The sequence below is a fragment of the Phocoena sinus genome, chromosome 5 (genome assembly GCF_008692025.1).
Source record: "Phocoena sinus isolate mPhoSin1 chromosome 5, mPhoSin1.pri, whole genome shotgun sequence".
In the NCBI taxonomy this organism is placed as follows: domain Eukaryota; kingdom Metazoa; phylum Chordata; class Mammalia; order Artiodactyla; family Phocoenidae; genus Phocoena; species Phocoena sinus.
The window spans coordinates 105,548,493-105,572,035 of NC_045767.1; the positions used below are offsets into that span (position 1 = coordinate 105,548,493).

Below are 23,543 nucleotides of genomic sequence, written 5' to 3' on the forward strand. Positions count from 1 at the left end.
CATTCACTTCACTACAAAAAACTAACTTTCATTCCTTTTCATGGCTGAGTAATATTTTATTGTATATATGTGCCACATCTTCTTTATCAATTCATCTGTTGATGAACACTTAGGTTGTTTCCATGTCCTGGCTATTGTAAATACAGCTGCAATGAACATTGTGGTATATGACTCTTTTTAAATTATGGTTTTCTCAGGGTATATGCTCAGCAGTGGGATTGCTGGGTCGTGCAGTAGTTCTATTTTTAGATTTTTAAGGAACCTCCATACTGTTCTCTATAGTGGCTGTATCAACTAACATTCCCACCAACAGTGCAAGAAGGTTCCCTTTTCTCCACACCCTCTCCCACATTTATAGTTTGTAGATTTTTTGATCATGGTCATTCTGACCAGTGTGAGGTGATACCTCATTGTAGTCTTGATTTGCATTTCTCTAATGATTAATGATGTTGAGCAACCTTTCATGTGTTTGTTGGCAATCTGTATATCTTCTTTGGAGAAATCTCTATTTAGATCTGTGGCCCATTTTTGGATTGGGTTGTTTGATTTTTGTTATTGAGCTGCATGAGCTGCTTGTATATTTTGGAGATTAATACTTTGTCAGTTGCTTCATTTGCAAATATATTCTCCCATTCTGATGGTTGTCTTTTCATCTTGTTTATGGTTTCCTTTGCAGTGCAAAAGCTTTTAAGCTTCATTAGGTTCCATTTGTTTATTTTTGTTTTTATTTCCATTTCTCTAGGAGGTGTGTCAAAAAGGATCTTTCTGTGATTATGTCATAGAGTGTTCTATGTTTTCCTTTAAGATAGTATCTGGCCTTCCATTTAGGTCTTTAATCCATTTTGAGTTTATTTTTGTTTATGGTGTTAGGGAGTGTTCTAACGTCATTCTTTTACTTGTAAATGTACAGTTTTCCTAGCACCACTTATTGAAGAGGCTGTCTTTTCTCCATTGTATATTCTTGCGTCCTTTATGAAAAATAAGGTGACCATATGTGTGTGGGTTTATCTCTGGGCTTTCTATCCTATTCCATTGATCTATATTTCTGTTTTTGTGCCAGTACCATACTGTCTTGATTATTGTTGCTTTATAGTAGAGTCTGAAGTCTGGGAGCTTGATTCCTCTGACTCCATTTTTCTTTCTCAACATTGCTTTTGCTATTCAGGGTCTTTTGTGTTTCCATACAAATTGTGAAATTTTTTGTTCTAGCTCTGTGAAAAATGCCAGTGGAAGTTTGAGAGGGATTGCATTGAATCTGTAGATGGCTTTGGGTAGTACAGTCATTTTCACAATGTTGATTCTTCCAATCCAAGAACATGGTATATCTCTCCTTCTGTTTGTATCATCTTTAATTTCTTTCATAAGTATATTATAGTTTGCTGCATACAGGTCTTTTGTCTCCTTAGGTAGGTTTATTCCTAGGTATTTTATTCTTTTTGTTGCAATGGTAAATGGGAGTGTTTCCTTAATTTCTCTGTCAGATTTTTCATCATTAGTGTATAAGAATTCAAGAGATTTCTGTGCATTAACTTTGTATCCTGCAACTTTACCAAATTCATTGATTAGCTCTAGTTTCTCATACAGTCTTTAGGCTTCCCTATGTATAGTATCATGTCATCTGCAAACAGTGACACCTTTACTTCTTCTTTTCTGATTTGGATTCCTTTTATTTCTTTTTCTTCTCTGATTTAGCTGTGGCTAAAACCTCCAAGGCTATGTTGAATAATAGTGGTGAGAGTAGACAACCTTGTCTTGTTCCTGATCTTAGTGGAAAGGCTTTCAATTTTTCACAATTAAGCATGAGGTTGGCTGTGAGTTTGTCATATATGGCCTTTATTATGTTGAGGTAAGTTCCCTCTAAGCCTACTTTCTGGAGTGTTTTTATCATAAATAGGTGTTGAATTTTGTCGAAAGCTTTCTCTGCATCTACTGAGATGATCATATGGTTTTTATCCTTCAGTTTGTTAATATGGTGTATCACATTGATTGATTTGCATGTATTGAAGAATCCTTGCATTCCTGGGGAAAACCCCACTTGATCATGGTGTATGATCCTTTTAATGTGCTGTTGGATTCTGCTTGCTAGTATTTTGCTGAGGACTTTTGCATCTATGTTCATCAGTGATATTGGCCTGTAGTTTTCTTTCTTTGTGACATCTTTTTCTGGTTTTGGTATCAGGGTGATGCTGGCCTCATAGAATACGTTTGGAAATGTTCCTCCCTCTGCTATATTTTGGAGGAGTTTGAGATGGATAGGTCTTAGCTCTTCTCTAAATGTTTGATAGAATTCACCTGTGAAGCCATTTGGTCCTGGGCTTTCATTTGTTGGAAGATTTTTAATCACAGTCTCAGGTTCAGTGCTTGTGATTGGTATGTTTATATTTTCTGTTTCTTCCTGGTTCAGTTGTGGAAGGTTGTGCTTTTCTAAGTATTTGTCCATTTCTTCCAGATTGTCCATTTTATTGGCATGTTGTTGCTTGTAGTAATTTCTCATGATCCTTTGTAATTCTGCGGTGTCAGTTGTTGCTTCTCGTTTTTCATTTCCAATTCTATTGATTTGAATCTTCTGTCTTTTTTTCTTGATGAGTCTGGCTAATGGTTTATCAATTTTGTTTATCTTCTCAAAGAACTAGCTTTTAGTTTTATTGATCTTTGCTATTGTTCCCTTCATTTCTTTTTCATTTATTTCTGATCTGAGCTTTATGATTTCTTTCCTTCTGCTAACTTTGGGGTACTTTTTGTTTTTCTTTATCTAATTGCTTTAGGTGTAAGCTTAGATTGTTTATTTGAGATGTTTCTTGCTTCATGACGTAGGATTGTATTGCTATAAATTTCCCTCTTAAAACTGCTTTTGCTGCATCCCATAAGTTTTAGTTCATCATGTTTTCATTGTCATTTGTTTCTAGGTATTTTTTGATTTCCTCTTTGATTTCTTCCATGTTCCCTTGGTTATTATGTAGTGTATTGTTTAACCTCCATGTGTTTATATGTTTTACAGATTTTTTCCTGTAATTGATATCTAGTCTCATAGTGCTGTGGTTGGAAAAGATACTTGATATGATTTTATTTTTCTTAAATTTACCAAGGCTTGATTTGTGACCCAAGATATGATCTATCCTGGAGAATGTTCCATGAGCACTCGAGAAAAATATGTATTCTGTTGTTTTTGGATGGAATGTCCTATAAATATCAATTAAATCCATCTTGTTTAATGTATCATTTAAAGCTTTTGTTTCCTTATTTATATTCATTTTGGATGATCTGTCCATTTGTGTAAGTGGGTTGTTAAAGTCCCCTATGATTATGTTACTGTCAATTTCCCCTTTTATGCCTGTTAGCATTTGCCTTATGTATTGAGGTGCTCCTATGTTGGGTGCATAAATATTTACAATTGTTATATCTTTTTCTTGGACTGATTCCTTGATCATTATGTAGAGTCCTTCTTTGCCTCTTGTAAGAGTCTTTATTTTTAAGTCTATTTTGTCTGATATGAGAATTGCTACTCTAGCTTTCTTTTGATTTCCAGTTGCATGGACTATCTTTTTCAATTCCCTCACTTTCAGTCTGTATGTGTCCCTGGGTCTGAAGTGAATCTCTCATATGCAGCATATATATGGGTCTTGTTTTTGTATCTATTCAGCCAGTCTACATCTTTTGGTTGGAGCATTTAACCCATTTACATTTAAGGTAATTATCCATATGTATGTTCCCATTACCATTTTCTTAATTGTTTTGGGTTTTTTATTGTAGGTTTTTTCCTTCTCTTGTGTTTCCTACCCAGAGAAGTTCCTTTACATTTGTTGTAAAGCTGGTTTGGTGGTGCTGAATTCTCTTAGCTTTTGCTTGTCTGTAAAGGTTTTAATTTCTCCCTTGAATCTGAATGAGATCCTTGCTGGGTAGAGTAACTTTAGTTGTAGGTATTTCCCTTTCATCACTTTAAATATGTCCTGCCGCTCCCTTCTGGCTTGCAGAGTTTCTGCTGAAAGATCAACTGTTAACCTTATTGGGATTCCCTTGTGTGTTATTTGTTGTTTTTCCCTTGCTGATTTTAATTTTTTTCTTTGAATTTAATTTTTGTTAGTTTGATTAATATGTGTCTTGGTGTGTTTCTCCTTGGATTTATCCTGTATGGGACTCTCTGCACTTCCTGGACTTGATTGACTATTTCCTTTCCCATATTAGAGAAAATTTCAACTATAATCTCTTCAAATATTTTTTCAGTCCCTTTCTTTTTCTCTTCTTATTCTGGGGTCCCTATAATTCGAATGTTGGTGTGTTTAATGTTGTCCCAGATGTCTCTGAGACTGTCCTCAATTCTTTTCATTCTTTTTTCTTTATTCTGCTCTGTGGCAATTATTTCCACTATTTTATCTTCCAGGTCACTTATCCATTCTTCTGCTTCAGTTATTCTTCTATTGATTCCTTCTAGAGTATTTTTAATTTCATTTTTCTGTTGTTCTTTATTGTTTGCTCTTTAGTTCTTCTAGTTCCTTGTTAAATGTTTACTGTATTTTCTCCATTCCATTTCCATGATTTTGCATATCTTTAATAACAGTACTCTGAGTTCTTTTTCAGGTAGACTGCCTATTTCCTCTTAATTTGTTTGGTCTGGTGAGTTTTTACTTTGCTCCTTCATCTGTTGTATATTCGAAGATAATTACTGTTTACTATATAGAATAGTCAGTGTGGATGAACAGTGAAAACATAGCCCACAGTGACTGGAGCAAGCTCCTCTGCTGGGGACCCCATCCCTACCCTGTGGACCAGGCTGGCAACCTCTACCCGTCCCTGGATCCCCGAGCCTTTTGCATAATGCTGAAGTGGGGCAAGCTGCAGGCAGTGAAGTCCCTTGACTCAAAGTAAAGACTTGGGTGAGCACTGGGGGTATGGCGGCGGTGGAGAGGTTGGGCAGGCCCCTACAGGCTAGGTGGGGGAGCAGCAGAAGTGGAGGAAGCCAGGAGCTAGGGAGATGTTGTCTATTTTTGTTTTCTGAAAAGGGGCACACAGGGACCTGCAGGCAGTCAGGCAGCAGCTGAGGTGGGTCATGCGCTGACATCTTTCTCATCACCTGGCTTGGAGGCTTCCAGCAAAGGGTCCCTGGGACTCGTCTCCTCCTCCTCCTTGGCCTCGTTGGACTTGGAGTTGGGGACCCAGAGACTGGAGTTGATGCAATGATGCATGTGGTACTTCATGTCGGTGGGATCCATCTTGCTGACAGCATCTTGCAGAATCTGCACATCATTCACCTCAAAGCATTTCTGGAGTTCCTCAGGGAGGGACTCGTATACCTCAATGGGGTCCAGGCTGCTCGACCAAGCTGCTGCTTGCACTCCTCTTCCTCGTACTCCTTCATGACCTTCTTGATGTGCAGCTTGGCCTGGTCCCGCACGCAGTCTTTGAAGGCCTCCAGCTCGTCATTGAAGCCCTCCATGTACTGACGGTTGGCAGTCTTGAGTCTTGATCTTGGTGAAGAACTGCCAGAAGCAGGCACGAGGGTCCACCTTCAGGCTCTTGGCCAGTTCCAGGATGAACTGCATGACAATGGTCTGGTGGGCCACCTGCTCCATCAGTGCACATTTCTCCTCCGCCTTTAGGTCAAAGCACCAAATAACCAGGTAGTTGGCGGTCTCCTCGCACACCAGGTGGACGTTCTCCAACAGGTACTTCTGGCTGTCATCCCAGCAGCGGAGCATGCTGAAGTGCTTGATCTGTTTCTCATACTTTTCCATGAAGATTTTGTGTTTCTGCTCCCTCACCTCCTCCAACTCCACCTCCGCCTGCTCAGGCTTGGTATTGACCATGCTCTTGCTGAAGCCGTCCTTGCTGAGCGTGTCCATGTTCCAGGGCATGCTCTTCTCTTTCTTGCGCATCTCCTCTAGCTTCTGCTCCCAGCTTCACTCCTCCTTGCGCAGCTGCTGTGCCTTAGCCTGTAACCGTTACAGCTGCCCTCACCCTTGGCCACCTCCAGCCCCTTCAGCTTCCACTGGCACTCGGACACCTGTCTTCTCATTTTGCTTAACTTACTGTGTTTGGGGTCTCCTTTTTGCCGGCTGCAGGTTCGTAGTTCCCATTGTTTTTGGTGTCTGCCCCCCAGTGGGTAAGGTTGGTTCAATGGGTTGTGTAGGCTTCCTGGTGGAGGGGACTGGTGCCTGTGTTCTGGTGGATGAGGCTGGATCTTGTCTTTCTGGTGGGCAGGACCATGTCCGGTGGTGTATTTTGGGATGTCTGTGACCTTATGATTTTAGGCAGCCACTCTGCTAATGGGTGAGAATGTGTTCCTGTCTTGCTGGTTGTTTGGCATGGGGTGTCCAGCATGGGAGCTTGCTGGTCATTGAGTGGAGCTGGGTCTTAGCATTGAGACGGAGATCTCTGGGAGACCTCTCACCAATTGAAATTACATAGGGCCAAGTTGGCTCTGGTGGCTTAATGTCCTGAATTTGGCTCTCCCACCTCAGAAGTTCAGGCCTGACACCCGGCCAGAGCACCAAGACCCTGTCAGCCACGTGGCCATGGACGTAGGGAGTTTCTTGCATTTTGGGAAGTCTGAGGTCTTCTACCAGTGTTAAGTCGGTGTTCTGTAGGAGTTGTTCCACATGTAGATGTATCTTTGATGTATTTTTGGGGAGAAAGGTGATCTCCATGTCTCACTCCTCTGTCATCTTTTTTTTTTTTTTGTGGTACGCGGGCCTCTCACTGTTGTGGCCTCTCCCATTGCGGAGCACAGGCTCCAAACGCGCAGGCTCAGTGGCCTTGGCTCACGGGCCTAGCCACTTTGCGGCACGTGGGATCCTCCCGGACCAGGGCATGAACCCGTGTCCCCTGCATCAGCAGGCGGACTCTCAACCACTGTGCCACCAGGGAAGCCCTCCTCTGTCTCTTGAAGGTCCTCCCCTGTCACCCTCAAACTCCACGGTCAGTGAGAAAAGCAATGAGCAATGAAGGGCTCAGTGTGGGTACTGTCAATACTGAATATTATTATCATAAGTCCTAAACTTTTCATACCTTTTGTAGACACTATACATTTGGAAAACATGGTCATAAATGAAGAGCAGAGAATTCATGGAAGGTTCCTACAGAAAACAGGCACTGAGGATGTGAGGACGATCTGACCACAGCAGCTGTCTCTCCTTTAATGGCCAGGGGTGATTTGGTTGATCTGAATATATATATACATATATATTAGATAGCATGTAAGTTTTTTTGTTTATTTTACCAGAGAAAGCAGTTTTAAAATGAAACCAAGAAACTGGTAAAAAAGATAATCAAAGGTGGCTCCTCTTTTATGTGCTTACTCTCCATGGCCTGCTTGTCCGTCCATCTATGACCCCCGGCATGAGAATGCAAACAGACATTCCATTGAAGGGATTTCAAGGAAGGGAAGAAGTAACACACAGAATGTTATTATGTTTGTAGGGTGAGTGGGAGAGTTTCTGCTGTTAAAGAATTCTGCCTCTGGGGCTTCCCTGGTGACGCAGTGGTTGAGAGCCCGCCTGCCGATGCAGGGGACACGGGTTTGTGCCCCGGTCTGGGAAGATCCCACATGCCGCGGAGCGGCTGGGCCTATGAGGCATGGCCACTGAGCCTGCGCGTCCGGAGCCTGTGCTCCGCAACGGGAAAGGCCACAACAGTGAGAGGTCCGTGTACCGCAAAAAAAAAAAAAAAATAGAATTCTGCCCTTGGCCCTAGGCACACTGCCTGTTTAGGTGCAGGTGGGAGCTTGCACTCTCACTCTCATAGTTTCTGCCTCGCAAGGCTTCCTCTCCTCATTCCCTGACCTCCTTTCTCCTTGTTGCTCTCTCTTGTCTGCCACGAGGATTATAGGCATGGTCACCCAGTACCACCTGGAGCCCATCAGTCAGGCAATAGATTTTCCCAGAGTCAGATGATACAAAACTTACATAAAATCACATGTACCTACTTTGCTTTTCTATACGGAAAGCTTTTCCATTCATTAAAAATAAATTGTGGGAATGTAAATTGATACAATCACTATGGAGAACAGTATGGAGGTTCCTTAAAAAACTAAAAATAGAACTACCCAGCAATCCCACTACTGGGCATATACCCTGAGAAAACCATAATTCAAAAAAAGTCATGTACCACAATGTTCATTGCAGCACTATTTACAATAGACAGGACATGGAAGCAACCTAAGTGTCCATCGACAGATGAATGGATAAAGAAGATGTGGCACATATATACAATGGAATATTACTCAGCCATAAAAAACAAACAAAATTGTTATTTAGTGAGGTGGATGGACCTAGAGTCTGTCATACAAAGTGAAGTAAGTCAGAAAGAGAAAAACAAATACCGCATGCTAACACATATATATGGAATATTAGAAAAATGGTATTGGTGAACCTAGTGGCAGGGCAGGAATAAAGACGTAGACATAGAGAGTGGACTTGAGAACACGGGGAAGGGGGAAGGGTAAGCTGGGACGAAGTGAGAGAGTGCCATTGACATACATACACTACCAAATGTAAAATGGCTAGTGGAAAGCGGCCGCATAGCACAGGTAGATCAGCTCGGTGCTTTGTGACCACCTAGAGGGGTGGGATAGGGAGGGTGGGAGGGAGGGAGATGCAAGAGGGAAGAGATATGGGGACATATGTATAACTGATTCACTTTGTTATAAAGCAGAAACTAACACACCATTATTGTAAAGCAATTGTACTCCAATAAAGGTGTTATACTCCAATAAAGGTGTTAAAAAAAAAAAAGAAAATATATGGATCGTTCCCTCAGGACCTCAACTGGTAAACACTGTCTGCACATTTACATCACATTCTCATTTTACAGTAGATAATAAAAATAAAGTTAGCTGTTTCCAGCCCTGCTCTGATCCTCTGTGAGAAGTAGAAACTGTCAGAGATGAAACAGTAACACATAAGCAACCCTGGCATCTTTCAGTCCCTTATAGGAAATTCTGAGGTATGGAAAGAAAACAACTGAAAAATCAATGGTCTAGTTCATATTTTAAATAACGAAGAAGGCTGAAGTAGACTCTTCCATATCATCACCCTATCATATATAAACTACCCAGGCGTGTCCCCACACAAATCTCTGGCTAAATCTGCAAGGGGCAGTACCGTCTCCTCGAAGACTCCCACCCCTCGTTCCAGAAAGCCTAGATTTATACCAGAGGGAAAAATTTAATTAAAGGATTAAAATAAAAGTCATTAATGCCTGCTGAATTAAATGTGGACACCAGGTGCTATTGAAAGAAGAGCCTTCTCTGTTATCTTTGCAGGATGCATTGTTAAGAGACATCTAGAGATGCTCGCAAATAAGGCATTGACCTCTTTGGGATGCAGCAGCATTCAGGTTAGTGACATGGATGAAGTGACCAAAAGATGTGAGGTCTGTGGTGTATTTCAATAGGAAGAAGGGAAAATATATCAGAAAACAAACCCATAAAGAGGCACTTAACACAGTCCCCAAGATATATGATCTGTTAACAGAAGAACAGACCTTTAAAAACTGTTCTAGAGATGGTTTGGAGTATTCTCAGCTGCGTTTTGGCAAATTATGTGTACAAAATTGCATAGGAAGTCATTTAAAAAAATCATTCTTGGGTTCCACCCTCAGATACTGTGATGTAATTGGAATGGGGTATAGCCTGGACATTAGGATTTTTTAAAGGTTTCCCAAATGATTCTAATGTGCACTAAGGTTCAAGCACCAGTGGAAATCATTATATTAGACCATACAGGGTTTTGTTTCTATTCAACCAACATAGCATTTACCAACCCATTCTATAATTATATTTTCATTAAAAGCAAAAATTACAATCACTTATCAATTAAATATAGTGGAATGGGAACTTGCAGTGTAGAAGACCTGGGCCCGCAGCTCTGCCAGTGTATTTACACAGGCTTAAATCTCCCAGATTTGTCTGGATCTGGGCTTCATCAGCTATAATATGAAAAGAAGATTCACGACCAACAGATTTGTTCTCCTAGCACTGTGAAGTATTGTCTCATTTAAACTACACTCAGTTTTGTGGCTGTTTACTGTTTATTACAGATGAGAAGACAGACTCAGAATATTCCAGCTCATATAACTACTAAGTGTGAAAATGAGGGCTTGAAACCTGGCTTTGCTGCCCCCAGGTGGGACAGTCAGATTCATCCCACCAACATCTTGATGCTCTCAAGAGGCCCCAAGAGCCTTAAAATTCTGTAAAACTATCAGCTACAAATATGATCAACACTACCAGTTGCTCAAGGAATGTATCATACTGGGGTAAAGGATAGAAAGCAGTGGCACATTTTATTGTTTTTCAAGAAGGGTAAGTGTTAAACACTACCAAGTGTTAAACACTACCAAAAAAATTCTTCTTCTTGACGGGATTTAACCTCTCCTTATACCCAAGGGCTTAAAAAATGCATGAGACCCAATTGCACAATGTGACTCAGCAAGAAAAGCCACCAAACAAATTAATAACAAAATCCAGGTCAAAAGAAATAAGAAGAGATAACAATCCTGAAAGATGCCTAAGATAAAAAGCTAGTGAGATCCACTAATGTGCAAAACTTATCTTCAATGAAAATTTCATAATTTTATATTTTCTGAAATACTGATATAAAACTAATTAATATAAGAGAAAAAATTTTCTTAGAGAAATTTAATTAATATAAGAGAACCTAATTAATTATAATTAATTAATTATATTTAATTAATATAAGAGAAAAATATATTAGAAAGATGACTAGAAAATAGAAGACCATGGGAATTATCTGAGCATCATAATAAACAGTTATAATATTTTCATTATACATATTGGATAGATCATTTTTCTCAAAGGAAACACAAACCAAAATATTTGGTCTAAGATCTGAGTATACAAGGTTTTTAACAAAGCAAAGTAAAAAATAGATATACTTTTCATGCTGAATCTCATTTTAAGTAACTACCAACATCATTAAACACTTCTGCCTAATAATAAATAGTCAATTCCTTGTGAATCTTGCAGGGAACTGGTGAAACTTATAGGAGGATACAGAAAAATAAAGGGTACACTGGGAAATAATCATCAGGTAAATGCATTATTTCCCTTATGTCTAATCTGTCTCATAGAAACTACTCAGACCTCTTCATGGCAATTCATTATTCATTCATTCACCTGACAAAAATTTATGGAGTGCCTAAAAAGCAATTCTGTTAAGTAAGCACTGAGGTTACAAGTGCAAACAATGACACTCATGCACCTCTCAGTCTGGTAGGGAGGAGGAACATTAATCACCCAAAAGAGTAAGCACATAATTATACACTGATGTAACTGCAGTGAAAGTCGGTAAGACAGTCCTAGGACAGCATATAACAAATCATCCTCAGGTAATCTCTTGGGTCAAAGAAAGATAACTAAAGAGTGATGAGATCTCTTTGAAGAGAAACTCAGGTCTAAATATACAATCCAGGAGGGAAAATATCCTGGCAGAGGTAAGCAGCCAATGCAAAGGCCCTGAGGCAGGAGGAAACCTGGTGTGTTCCAGAGCAGGGAGCCAGGAAGAGATTAGGCAGAGGCCAGATCAGATGGGAACTTTGATCAGGCATTGGGACCTTTTTTTTTTTTTTAATGTTGAGCCTTCTTTTAATTAATTTATTTTTATTTTTGGCTCTGTTGGGTCTTCGTTTCTGTGCAAGGTCTTTCTCTAGTTGTGGCAAGCGGGGGCCACTCTTCATCGCGGTGCATGGGCCTCTCACTGTCGTGGCCTCTCTTGTTGTGGAGCACAGGCTCCAGACGCGCAGGCTCAGTAGTTGTGGCTCACGGGCCTAGTTGCTCTGCGGTACGTGGGATCTTCCCAGACCAGGACTCAAACCCGTGTCCCCTGCATTAGCAGGCAGATTCTCAATCACTGCGCCACCAGGGAAGCCCAGGCATTGGGACTTTTAAGAGCTTCCTGGGTTATTCTAATGCACAGCACATTTCTAGAACCAGTGAGAGCCATACCATATTAGACCATACTTTTTTTCTTTTCAACCAAGTTAGCATGTATCAACTTAATCTACAACTTTATTTTCATAAACAAAAATCCCACAAATCACATGTTAATTAAGTGTAGTGGAATATATGGTCATTGGAACTTGGAGTCTAAAATCCTGGGCCCCTAGTTGGTGGTAGGAGCAGAACAGTACAAGATCTGTGGTTTGTGAAGATTGCTGGCTTCAGTGTGGAGGATGACTGGGAGGGTAAGAGATGTGGAGCCCAGCTAGGAAGCGACAGTGTCAGTCTAAGGAAAGAGATGACGGTATGGGCATCGTTGCATCTTGCCTTTCTTATCTGTAAAACACAGGGAGTGGGACAGAACAATCCCTAAGGACCCTTTCAGCTTAAGAGCAGACACAAAAGGAGATGCTGTGATTGGAGAAGGCTATGTGTCCAGGACACATCCCCAAAACAGGAAATGACAGCTTGGGGTGCTCGGAAGGTAGACTTCCTCTCTATCGTTCCCACCAGCATTAAATATGCTAAAACTAATTTTTTTAATGCCTTGACCCTATATCTTCCTCTATCTACTGACACTTTTTCTCAGCTCCCCATGACAGCAAACTGTATGAAATAGAGCCTCCACCATAATTACAAGCTGATGGACACCATATTAACTGGAGTTTGTGGAAAGAGTATATTTGGCTAGAAAAGAAAACATCCTTGGTTTAAAGCCTTAGTAAAGACAAAAATAAAAGTCTTAAGACTATTTTGGATTATAAATTTTGCCATTATCCAAAATTATATACATAGACATTTTATTCACAATAAATTCCTTATTTAACTCTGTTCTCCCTTCTTTATGCAACATCCACAATAGGGCTTTGCAGATAAGGAGTGTACAGAACAGATGTGCTCCACAAATGAATAAGCAGGACTATTTACAGATTTTTTTCCCCCTTGGAGTGTCTCTTTCCCTTGGGAAATTTGGTTTTGATTTTATATTTTTTTTTTTTTTTTTTTTTGCTATACGTGGGCCTCTCACTGTTGTGGCCTCTCCCGTTGCAGAGCACAGGCTCTGCACACACAGGCTCAGTGGCCATGGCTCACAGGCCAAGCTGCTCCGCGGCATGTGGGATCTTCCTGGACCGGGGCACGAACCCGTGTCCCCTGCATCGGCAGGTGGACTCTCAATCGCTGCGCCACCAGGGAAGCCTGGTTTTGATTTTTTGAGGGATGTTATTACTCTGTGGACTGATCAGCAGCTGATTAATGTATATTTACTGCCACAAGACATGACTTGGGACATGGCTCTGATTCACTATTGAACACCTACTATGCGCAGACACTATTCTAGGCTCTGGGAAGTAAATGCAGATTAAGTCTGACTTCACTGAGCTTGCATTCTAATGAGGAAGAAAGACAACGATAAATAAATACAGAATTACATCAAATAACATCAGATAGAAATAAGAGTCGGGGGGGTAAAAAAGTAAAATCTTATATGGTTTTAGGGTTAACACTGCTCCATTATGTATAACATTCACTTTAAAAGGCATTTCAGAGGCTGGAGAGATCAGTCAGGTCTGTGATAGCAGGAGAATTCCTCTAAGGAAAAGGCATGAAAGGATGGGATGCAAAAATAAAAAAGGTGAGGAAGGTCAAGAGATAGTGACCATCAGGGAGAACTGCTTTAAATGGGCTGGTCAGGGAGTTTCCTGGTGGTCCAGCGGTAAAGAATCCGCCTTCCAATGCAGAGCACATGGGTTTGATCCCTGGTCTGGGAACTGGGATCCCACATGCTGCGGAGCAACTAAGCCTGTGCGCCACAACTACTGAGCTTGCACACCACAACCAAGAGAGCCCACGTGCTGCAAACTACAGAGCCCACATGCTCTGGAGCCCATGCGCCACAACAAAGAGCCCCTGCCACAATGAAAGACCCCACACGCCTCAACAGAGCCCCCACATGCCACAGATAAGACCCAAGGCAGACCCCCTAAAAAAGAAAATAAATAAATAGTTGGTGTGGTCAGTTCATCAAAGACCTGAGTGGGGTGAGGGGGCAGATCATGTGAGAATCTGGGGATAAGAATTCAAGTCTCCGGCAACAGCAGGTACAAAGGCCCTGGTGGGTGCACCTTTGCACCTTCAAGAAATATCTTTGTGTTTACAGAGAATATTGACGGGGCCCGCAGGGATGGAGAATTTGAAAGGTTAGAGCGGCTATTAGAGATCAGACTAGTAAGGATATGCTTATAGCAAAATTTTCAATTTTATTTTAGAGGATTGAAAGGAAGATGAAACTTTTCATTTCTTTAGAATCACAGTGGCTGCAGTTTGCAAAACAGGTTTTAGAGGCAACAAGGAGACTAATTAAGAGGCTATTAACAGTCTCCAGGCAAGAGACGATGGTGGTCCAGATGCTACTCATGGCAACATATATAACATTTTGTGCAGGATATATTGTAAAAGTAGAGTCAAAGTACTATCTGGATGTTGAGTGTGAGAGAAATAGAGGATTCAAGAAAGACTTCAATATTTATGAAATGAAAGCCTTATCAGGGACAGAGATAGAGATTCTGAGGTAGGTACATGGGTATAGAGTGACATATGTTATATGTCAACTTGGCTAGACTAAATAACCCAGATTTTGTCAAACATCAGTCTAAATGTCACTGTTAAGGTATTTTTCAGATGAGGTTAAATTTAAATCAGTAGGTTTTGAATAAAGCAGATGATAGATAGATAGATGATAGATAGACAGGTGATAGATGTAGAGTAAAAGAGAAAAAAAAATGAAAATACTGAAAAGATCTGGAGATTGTGACAGAGATAAACCAGGAGAATAGTATGCTTCACATGAAGAGAGTGTTTCAAGAATAAAGGATATAAACACTGTGAAGCTCTCTAGAGAGGTGAAGACTGTAGACTAACTGCTGGGTCTACCAGTGTGAAGGTCATCAGTTATCTTAACAAGAGCAGTTCACTGGAGTGGTACAGAATATGTGTTTTTGTCCCAAGTATTACTCTCATCTTTGCTTTGGTTGCAATTCCAAAACTCTATAGAGAATTGTAATGTTTAGTATGATATATTCTAAACTATATATTTTAATGTTTATTTAGGAGGCAAAGCCTTCAAATAATATTTAAATTCCACAAGACAAGCCTTGATCACAGCCAGTAACCAGTTTCAAGTTGCCAGAATTCTGTAATAATTCTTCTCACAAGATGCTAAAAATTTACAAAGCACAGTCAAATTTTATTTTCCTATTGTCTCCTAATTTATTACCAAAAAGTATTATCTTAACCAAGAGAATGAGAAGAGAAATAAATATTTAAACTACAAGATAATTTTTCAGAAAGACTTGTCAGAATGACATTTTAAAAGTGTGTGAAGCAATTCAATTAAGGTTTTTGCCTATTTCAAGAAAACACACTAGAAACCAAGCTATACGATTTATATGATTATATGACATATGAAAAATATCTTTATCTTTATGGTTACTTATATTTTTTTTAAAAGACTCTATAGGTGATTATCACAAACCTAGAATATTACCAGTTACTTGTATACTTTTAGCATAATTTTTGTACTATATTTTTTAATATAGTTAAATAATGCATAACAATTTCAGCACCCTTTCAAATTTTTTTCTGTTTTTATTAGAATGATGCATGAAATAAAATGACCATGTTGTCAAACCACAAGAATACTTTTTTTTCAGAAAAAAACAGTCAAAAATCAATATCCTTTTTCTTAAGGGTAAATGGAATATTAGAAAATCTTTATTCTGTGTTTTTTTTTAATTTATAGTTGAAGATATGCAAAAAAACATAATAAAGCATAGTGCAAATATATAGTCTTTTAAAATACAATAATGACACCAAAAGCAAACTTCATGAAAAAAATAATTAATAAGCTAGACTTTATTAAAATGTAAAACTGTTGCTCTGCAAGAGACTTAGAAGACAAGTTACAGGCTGGGCAAAAATATTTGCAAAATAAACATCTGTAAAAGAACTTATCCAAACTATACAAAGAACTCTTAAAACTCAACAATAAGAAAACAAAAATTTCAATTAAAAATGGATAAAAGACCTTAATAGACACCTCACCAAAGAAGATATACAGATAACAAATAAGCATATGAAATGATGCTCCACATAATATGTTATCAGGGAAATGCAAATAATTATCATCAATATATACTGATATGCATGCCTTTGGTTCTTATATCCACTTTTTTCATCACAAAAGTTATATATGTGCAACTACACAGAGGCAACTTTAATTTTTTAAATTGACATATAATATTGTATTAGTTTTAGATGTACAACAAAATGATTTAATTTACATATATTTTGTGAAATGTTTTCCATAGTAATTTTACCTAACATCCATCAACACTCATAGTTACAAATTTTTTCCCTGTGATGAAAACTTTTAAGATCTATCTCCTAGCAACTTTAAAATACTCAGTACAGTGTTATGAACTATAGTCACCATGCTGTACATTACATCTCTAAGACTTATTTTTCTTATAACTGGAAGTTCGTACCATTTGACCACTTTCACCCACCTACCCAACCCCAATCCCCACCTCCAGCAACAACTAATCATCTGTTCTTTTTTGATTAGTTTGGTTTGGTTTTTGCATTGTTTTTTAGTTTAGATTTCACATATAAGCAAAATCATACAGTACTTGTCTTTCTCATTTGACTTATTTCACTTAGCATAATGCCCGCAAGGTCCATCCATGTTATCATAAATGGCAAGATTTCCTCCTTTTTTAATGCTAAATAATATTCAATTGTTTATACATATTTTATTCATCCATTCATCCTTCATTGGACACAAGTTATTTCCATGACTTGGCTTTTTAAATAATGCTGCAATGAACATGGGTATGCAGACATTTTTTCAAGATAGTGATTTTACTTCCTTCAGATAAATATCCAGCAGTGGAATGGCTGGATCATATAGTAGTTCTATTTTTAATTTTTTGAGGAGCCTCCATGCTGTTTTCCATAGTGGCTGCACCAATTTACATTCCCACCAATAGTTCACAATGGTTACCTTTTCTCCACATCCTCACCAACACTTTTTACCTCTTGTCTTTTCATGATACCCATTCTAACAGGTGAGAGGTGACACCTTATTATGGTTTTGATTTTCATTTCCCTGACCATTAGTGATGTTAAATACATTTTCATGCACCTGTTGGCCATTTGTATGTCTTCTTTGGAAAAATGTCTATTCAGATGCTCTGCCCATTTTTTAATCAGCCTGTTTTGTTTTGTTTTGTTTTGTTTTGTTTATACTACTGAATTGTGTGAGTTCTTTATATATTTTGGATATTAACCCCTTATCAAACATATGAGTTGCAAATATTTTCTCCCATTTGGTAGGTGACATTTTCATTTTGTTGATGGTTTTCTTTGCTATACAAAAGCTTTTAAGTTTAGCTAGGTCCCACTTGTTTATTTTTGGTTTTATTTCCATTACTCTAGGAGATGGATCCAAAAAGATATTGCTGAAATTTATGTCAAAGAGTGTTCCACCTATGTTGTCCTCTAGGAGTTTTATAGTTTCCAGTCTTATATTTAGGTCTTTAATCCATTTTTAGTTTATTTTTGTGTATGGTGTTAGAGAATGTTCTAATTTCATTCTTTTACATGTAACTGTGCAGTTTTCCCAGCACTTATTGAAGAGGCTGTCTTTTCTATTGTATATTCTTGCCTCCTTTGCCATAGATTAATTGACCATGGGTGCATGGGTTTATCTCTGGGCTCTCTATCCTGTTCCACTGATCTATATGTATGTTTTTGTGTTAGTACCATACTGTTTTGATTACTATAGCTTTGTAATATCATCTGAAGTCAGGAAGCCTGATTCCTCCAGCTCTGTTCATCTTTGTCAAGAATGTTTTGGCTATTCTTTTGTGTTTCAATACAAATTTTAAAAGTTTTTGTTCTGGTTCTGTGAAAAATGCCATTAGTAATTTGATTAGGATTGCATTAAATCTGTAAATTGCCTTGGGTAGTATAGTCATTTTGGCAATATTGATTTTTCCAATCCAAGAACACTTCTATCTGTTTGTGTCATCTTTGATTTCTTTCATCAGTGTCTTACAGTTTTCAGAGTACAGGTTTTTTGCCTCCTTAAGTAGTTTATTCCTAGTTATTTTATTATTTTTGTTATGATGGTAAATGAGATTGTTTCCTTAATTTCTCTTTTTGATACTTCATTGTTAGTGTATAGGAATGCAACAGATTTCTCAGTATTAATTTTGTATTCTGCAAATTTACTGAATTCATTGATGAGTTCTAGTAGTTTTCTGGTAGCATCTTTCAGATTTTCTATGTATCATTTTTGTCATCTAAATAGTGACAGCATTACTTCTTCTTTTTCACTTTAGATTCCTTTTATTTCTTTTTCTTCTCTGATTGCTATGGCAAGGACTTCCAAACCTATGTTGAATAAAAGTGGCGAGAAGGACATCCTTCTCTTGTTTCTGATCTTAGAGGAAATGCTTTCACCTTTGAATATGATGTTAGCTGTGGGTTTGTCATATATGGCCTTTATTATGTTGAGATAGGTTCCCTATATGTCCACTTTCTGGAGTGTTTTTATCATAAATGGATGTTGAATTTTATCAAAAGCTTTTCCTGCATCTATTGAGATGATCATATGGGTTTTACTCCTCAACTTGTTAATATGGTGTACCACATTGATTGATTTGTGGATACTAAAAAATCCTTGCATCCCTGGGATAAATCCCACTTAAGCATGGTGTATGGTCATTTTAATGTATCACTGGATTTGATTTGTGACTGTTTTGCTGAGGATTTTTGTGTCTATGTTCATTAGTGATATTTGGCTGTAATTTTCTATTTTGTGGATCTTTGTCTGGTTTTGGTATCAGGGTGATGGTGGCCTAATAGAACCAGTTTGAAAGTGCTCCTTTCTCTGCAATTTTTTCTTCTCTGTTTGGTAGATTTTTCCTGTGAAGCCATCTGGTCCTGCACTTTTGTTTCTTGGGAGTTTTTAAATCACAGATTCAATTTCAGTACTGGTAATTGGTCTATTCAAATTTTCTATTACTTCCTGATTCAGTCTTGGAAGACTGTACCTTTCTAAGAATTTGTTTGTTTCTTCTAGATTGTCCATTTTATTGGCATATAGTTGCTTGTAGCAATCTCTTATGGTCCCTTGTATTTCTGTGGTATTCTTTGTAACTTCTTTTTCATTTCTAATTTTATTGATTTGGGACCTACCTCTTTTTTCTTGTTGAGTCTGGCTAAAAGTTTATCAATTTTGTTTATCTTTTCAAAGAATCAGCTTTTAGTTTCATTGATCTTTTCTGTTGTTTTCTTAGTCTCTATTTCATTTATTTCTGCTCTCATTTTTATGATATCTTTCCTTTTACTAACTTTGGATTCTGTTTGTTCTTCTTTCTCTAGTTGCTTTAGGTGTAATGTTACATTGTTATATTTGAGACTTTTCCTCTTTTCTGATGTAAGCTTGTATTGCTATAAACTTTCTTCTTAGAATTGCTTTTGCTGCATCCCATAGGTTTTGGATCATTGTGTTTTCATTTTCATTTGTCTCTAGGTATTTTTTAATTTCCTCTTTGATTTCTTCAGTGATCCATTTGTTGTTTAGTAGCATATTGTTTAGTATCCTAGTGTTTGTGGTTTTTTGCAGTCTTTTTTTCTTGTAGTTGATCTTTAGCATTGTGGTCTGAAAAGATGCTTGATAGGATTGCAGTTTTTGTTTTTTGGTTTTTTTTTTTTAGTTTGCCAAGGCTTGCTTTGTGGCCCAGAATGTGATCTATCCTGGAGAATGTTCCATGTGCACTTGATGCATTCAGCTGCTTTCAGATGGAATACTCTATAAATATTGATTAAGTCCACTGGGTTTAATGTGTCATTTAAAACCTGTGTTTCATTATTGATTTTCTGTCTGGATGATCTGTTCATTGATGTAAGTGGGGTATTAAAGTCCCCCATTATTATTGTGCTACTGTCAGTTTCTCCTTTTATGTCTTTTAACATTTGCCTTATATTTTGCAGTGCTCCTATGCTGGGTACATATATATTTACAATTGTTCTATCTTCTTCTTGGATTCATCCTTTGTGCCACTCCTTCTGGCCTGCAAAGTTTCTGCTAAAATGTCAGCTGATAAGCTTAGGGGGATTCCCATGTATGTTATTTGTTGCTTTTCCCTTGTTGCTTTTAATATTTTCTCTTTATCTTTAATTGTTGTCAGTTTGATTACTATGTGTCTCAGTGTGCTCCTCCTGGGGTTAATCCTGTGTGGGACTCTCTGTGCTTCCTGGACTTGGTTGACTGTTTCCTTTCCCATGTTAGGAAAGTTTTCAGCTATTGTTACTCAGCTAATGTTATCTCTTCAAGTATTTTCTCAGGCCCTTTGTCTCTCTCTTCTCTTCCAGGAACCCTATAATGTGAATGTTGGTGTGTTTGAGGTTGTCCCGGAGGTCTCTAAACTGCCCTCATTTCTTTTCATTCTTTTTTCTTTATTCTCTTCTGTGACAGTGATTTCCACCATTCTCTTCCAGCTGACTTTTCTGTTCTTCTGCCTCATTTATTCTATTATTGATTCTTCCTAGTATATTTTTTCATTTCAGTTACTGTATTCTTTAACTCTGGTTTCTTTATATTTTCTAACTCTTTGTTAAAAACTTCTTGTAACGGGCTTCTCTGGTGGCGCAGTGGTTGAGAGTCCACCTGCCGATGCAGAGGACACGGGTTCGTGCCCCGGTCCGGGAAGATCCCATATGCCTTGGAGCGGCTGGGCCCGTGAACTGTGGCCACTGAGCCATCGCGTCCGGAGCCTGTGGTCTGCAACGGGAGAGGCCACAACAGTGAGAGGCCCGCGTACCACCAAAAAAAAAAAAACAAAAAACAAAAAAAAACAAACAAAAAAAAACTTCTTGTAACTTCTCACTCTGTGAATTCATTCTTTTCCCGAGTTCTTGTATCATCTTCACGATCATTACTTTGAATTCTTTCTCAGGTAGGTTGCCTATCTCCACTTCCCTTAGTTGTTCTTCTGGGGTTTTATCTTGTTCCTTTACCTGGAACATATTCCTCTGCTGTCTCATTTTGTCTAAATTCTAGTGTTTGTGGACTCAGTTCCACAGGCTGCAGGATTATCATTTTCTTGCATCTGTTGTCTGTCCCCTGGTGGGTAAGGCTGGTCTAGAGACTCATACAGGCTTCCTGGTGGGAGGGGCTGGTGCCTGCCCAATGGTGGGTGGAGCTGTGTCTTGACCTTCTGGTGGGTAGAGCTGTGTTGAGAGTCATGTCTATAGGTGGCTGTGGGCTCAGGAAAGGCGGTCTGTCCAGCCTGTCTGCTGATGGGTAGGGCTGTGTTCCACCCTGTTGGTTGTTTGGCCTGAGTCCTGGAGCCTACAGGCTGTTGGATGTGGCCAGGTCTTGGTGTCAAAATGTCAGCCTCCAGGAGAGCTCATGCTAATGAATACTCCCTGATACTTCTGCCACCCGTGTCCTTGTCCCCAGAGTGAGCCACAGCTGGCCCCTCCCCCTGATACCTTCCAAGGCCAATAGGTAGGTATGGCCCAGTCTCCTATGAAGTCACTGTTTTTGGTCTGGGTCCTGGTATGCCTGAGTCCTTGTGTGTGTCTTCCAAGAGTGGAGTCTCTGTTTCCCTCAGTCCTGTGGAGCTCCTTTGATCAAGAGCTGCTGGCTTTCAGAGCCAAATGCTCTGGGGACTCCTCTTCCCAGTGCAGACTCCCAGGCTGGGAAGCCTGACAAGGGGCTCAGAATTCTCGCTCCTGCAGAAGAACTTCTGTGATATAATTATTCTCCAGTTTGTGGCTTGCCCAACCAGAGGGTATGGGATTTGATTATATCACAAGTGTGCCGCTCCTGCCATCTTGTTTTGGTTTCTTCTTTATGTCTTTGAATATAGAATATCTTTTTTGGTATGTTCCAATCTTTTTTATCAATGGTTATTCAGCAGTTAGTTGTGATTTTGGTGGGCTCATGAGAGAAGGTGAGTTTAAGGTCTTTCTACTCCACCATCTTGTCCAGGAAGCCCTCTTAAACTCTTGTTTCTGATGCTTGTTCAGGCTCTTTAAACTGTGTTTTGTTTTATTTTGTTTTCCCTTTAGTATGCCTTATAATTTTCTGTTGAAATGTAGACATGACATAATGGGTAAAAGGCCTTTAGTAACATAATGGTAAAGTGGGAGGGAAAGCGTCATATGGTCTTATAATTATGTCTCAGACCTTTGGTGAATCTGTGGCCCTGAATTGTGACTTTCACCATTGCTTGTCTGCTTTTCCCCCCTAAGGTGGAACTGGATGGCTAGAGGGAGCTGGATTTAGGTATTTCTTTTCCCCAGGTAAGTTGGTCTCTGCTAAAACCCTACCAGCTTTAGCTCTGATAAAATAGTTTCACCAGAAAGCAGGCCTTGTAAAGAAAAGCAAAATGTTCTGGTATTTTCCTGAATGGTTCCTTTCCACTCTCCCTTCCAGAAACACCAGGAGATTTTTCTTCCAAATTTACTGTGAGAACCAGGTTGGACTCTTGGTCGTAGAAGTCACAAAAGTGTGGGAACGTTATGACTGTGTTCTCCTGGAGTTTTTAACTCTCAGACTTGTCCAAACTGAGCCTGCAACAGCTTGGCAATTATAGTTCAATTTTTCCTACTCCAGCACTAGTTTCTGCAGAGGTTTTTGCTCATGTGTTTATGCTCCAATAAGTTGTGATTATCTGTCTGTCTCTCCAGGGACAGCAGTTTGCCCTGTGGCCTCACTTTTCTTCTGGATCTAAGAAGAATTATTGATTTTTCAGTTTGTTCTGCTGAGGACAAACTGAACAATTTAAGACAGAGTGGTGATTTCTAAGCTCCTTACACATTGGACTAGAAACCAGAAGCCCTGTGCTACCTTTTAAACATAATATGTTGCTCTTCACTCATGAAATGTCAATAGTAAAACTCAACATTTGAAGGGTACCATGTGCCATGGAAATGTATGGTAATTATTGTTTAATAGCAGACTGAGCTATCCTAATTTCAGTACATTGGATATGTAGAAATCTTGGGCAATATTTTTTCATTAAAATATTAGTTCACACCTAGCTTATTAAATTTTCCTTCATTTTGCAAAACAAGTTAACTGCAGGCAGTTTAATTGACTGGTAAAACAATTCTATCTGAATATCTCTATCTGGAATCAATGAATCATCCATCATTCTTAAAATGCATTGAAGCTTCCTCAAATTTAGAACTTTTATCTTCTTGTGCAATTAAACAATAACCACCCAAACCAAAGAATCACCACCCACAAGAGAGAACTGAAATTCAATGTTATAAAACTAAACTTAATAATCCAAAATTGGACTGCCTAAGCATAGTACCAATGAATTCTTAGCTGAATCCTGATAAATATAAAATTTTTTTCAAGAAAAACAGTCACTATTAAAAAATCCAATGAGTGAAATGAAAAGGAAATCTCACAATGTTTGTGAGATTTATGAACCAAAACTGATATTTTTTCCCCCTAATTATTACAATTCCCCTGATTTCCTACAAGCTATTTTCTTAACTG

At 38.8% G+C, this 23,543-nt stretch overlaps 1 pseudogene; it reads right to left on the reverse strand.

The window, feature by feature from the left end:
• Window positions 1–5,042: 5,042 nt before the first annotated feature.
• The window catches only part of LOC116753992, a 69,731-nt pseudogene continuing 51,230 nt past the window's right edge, over window positions 5,043–23,543 (reverse strand).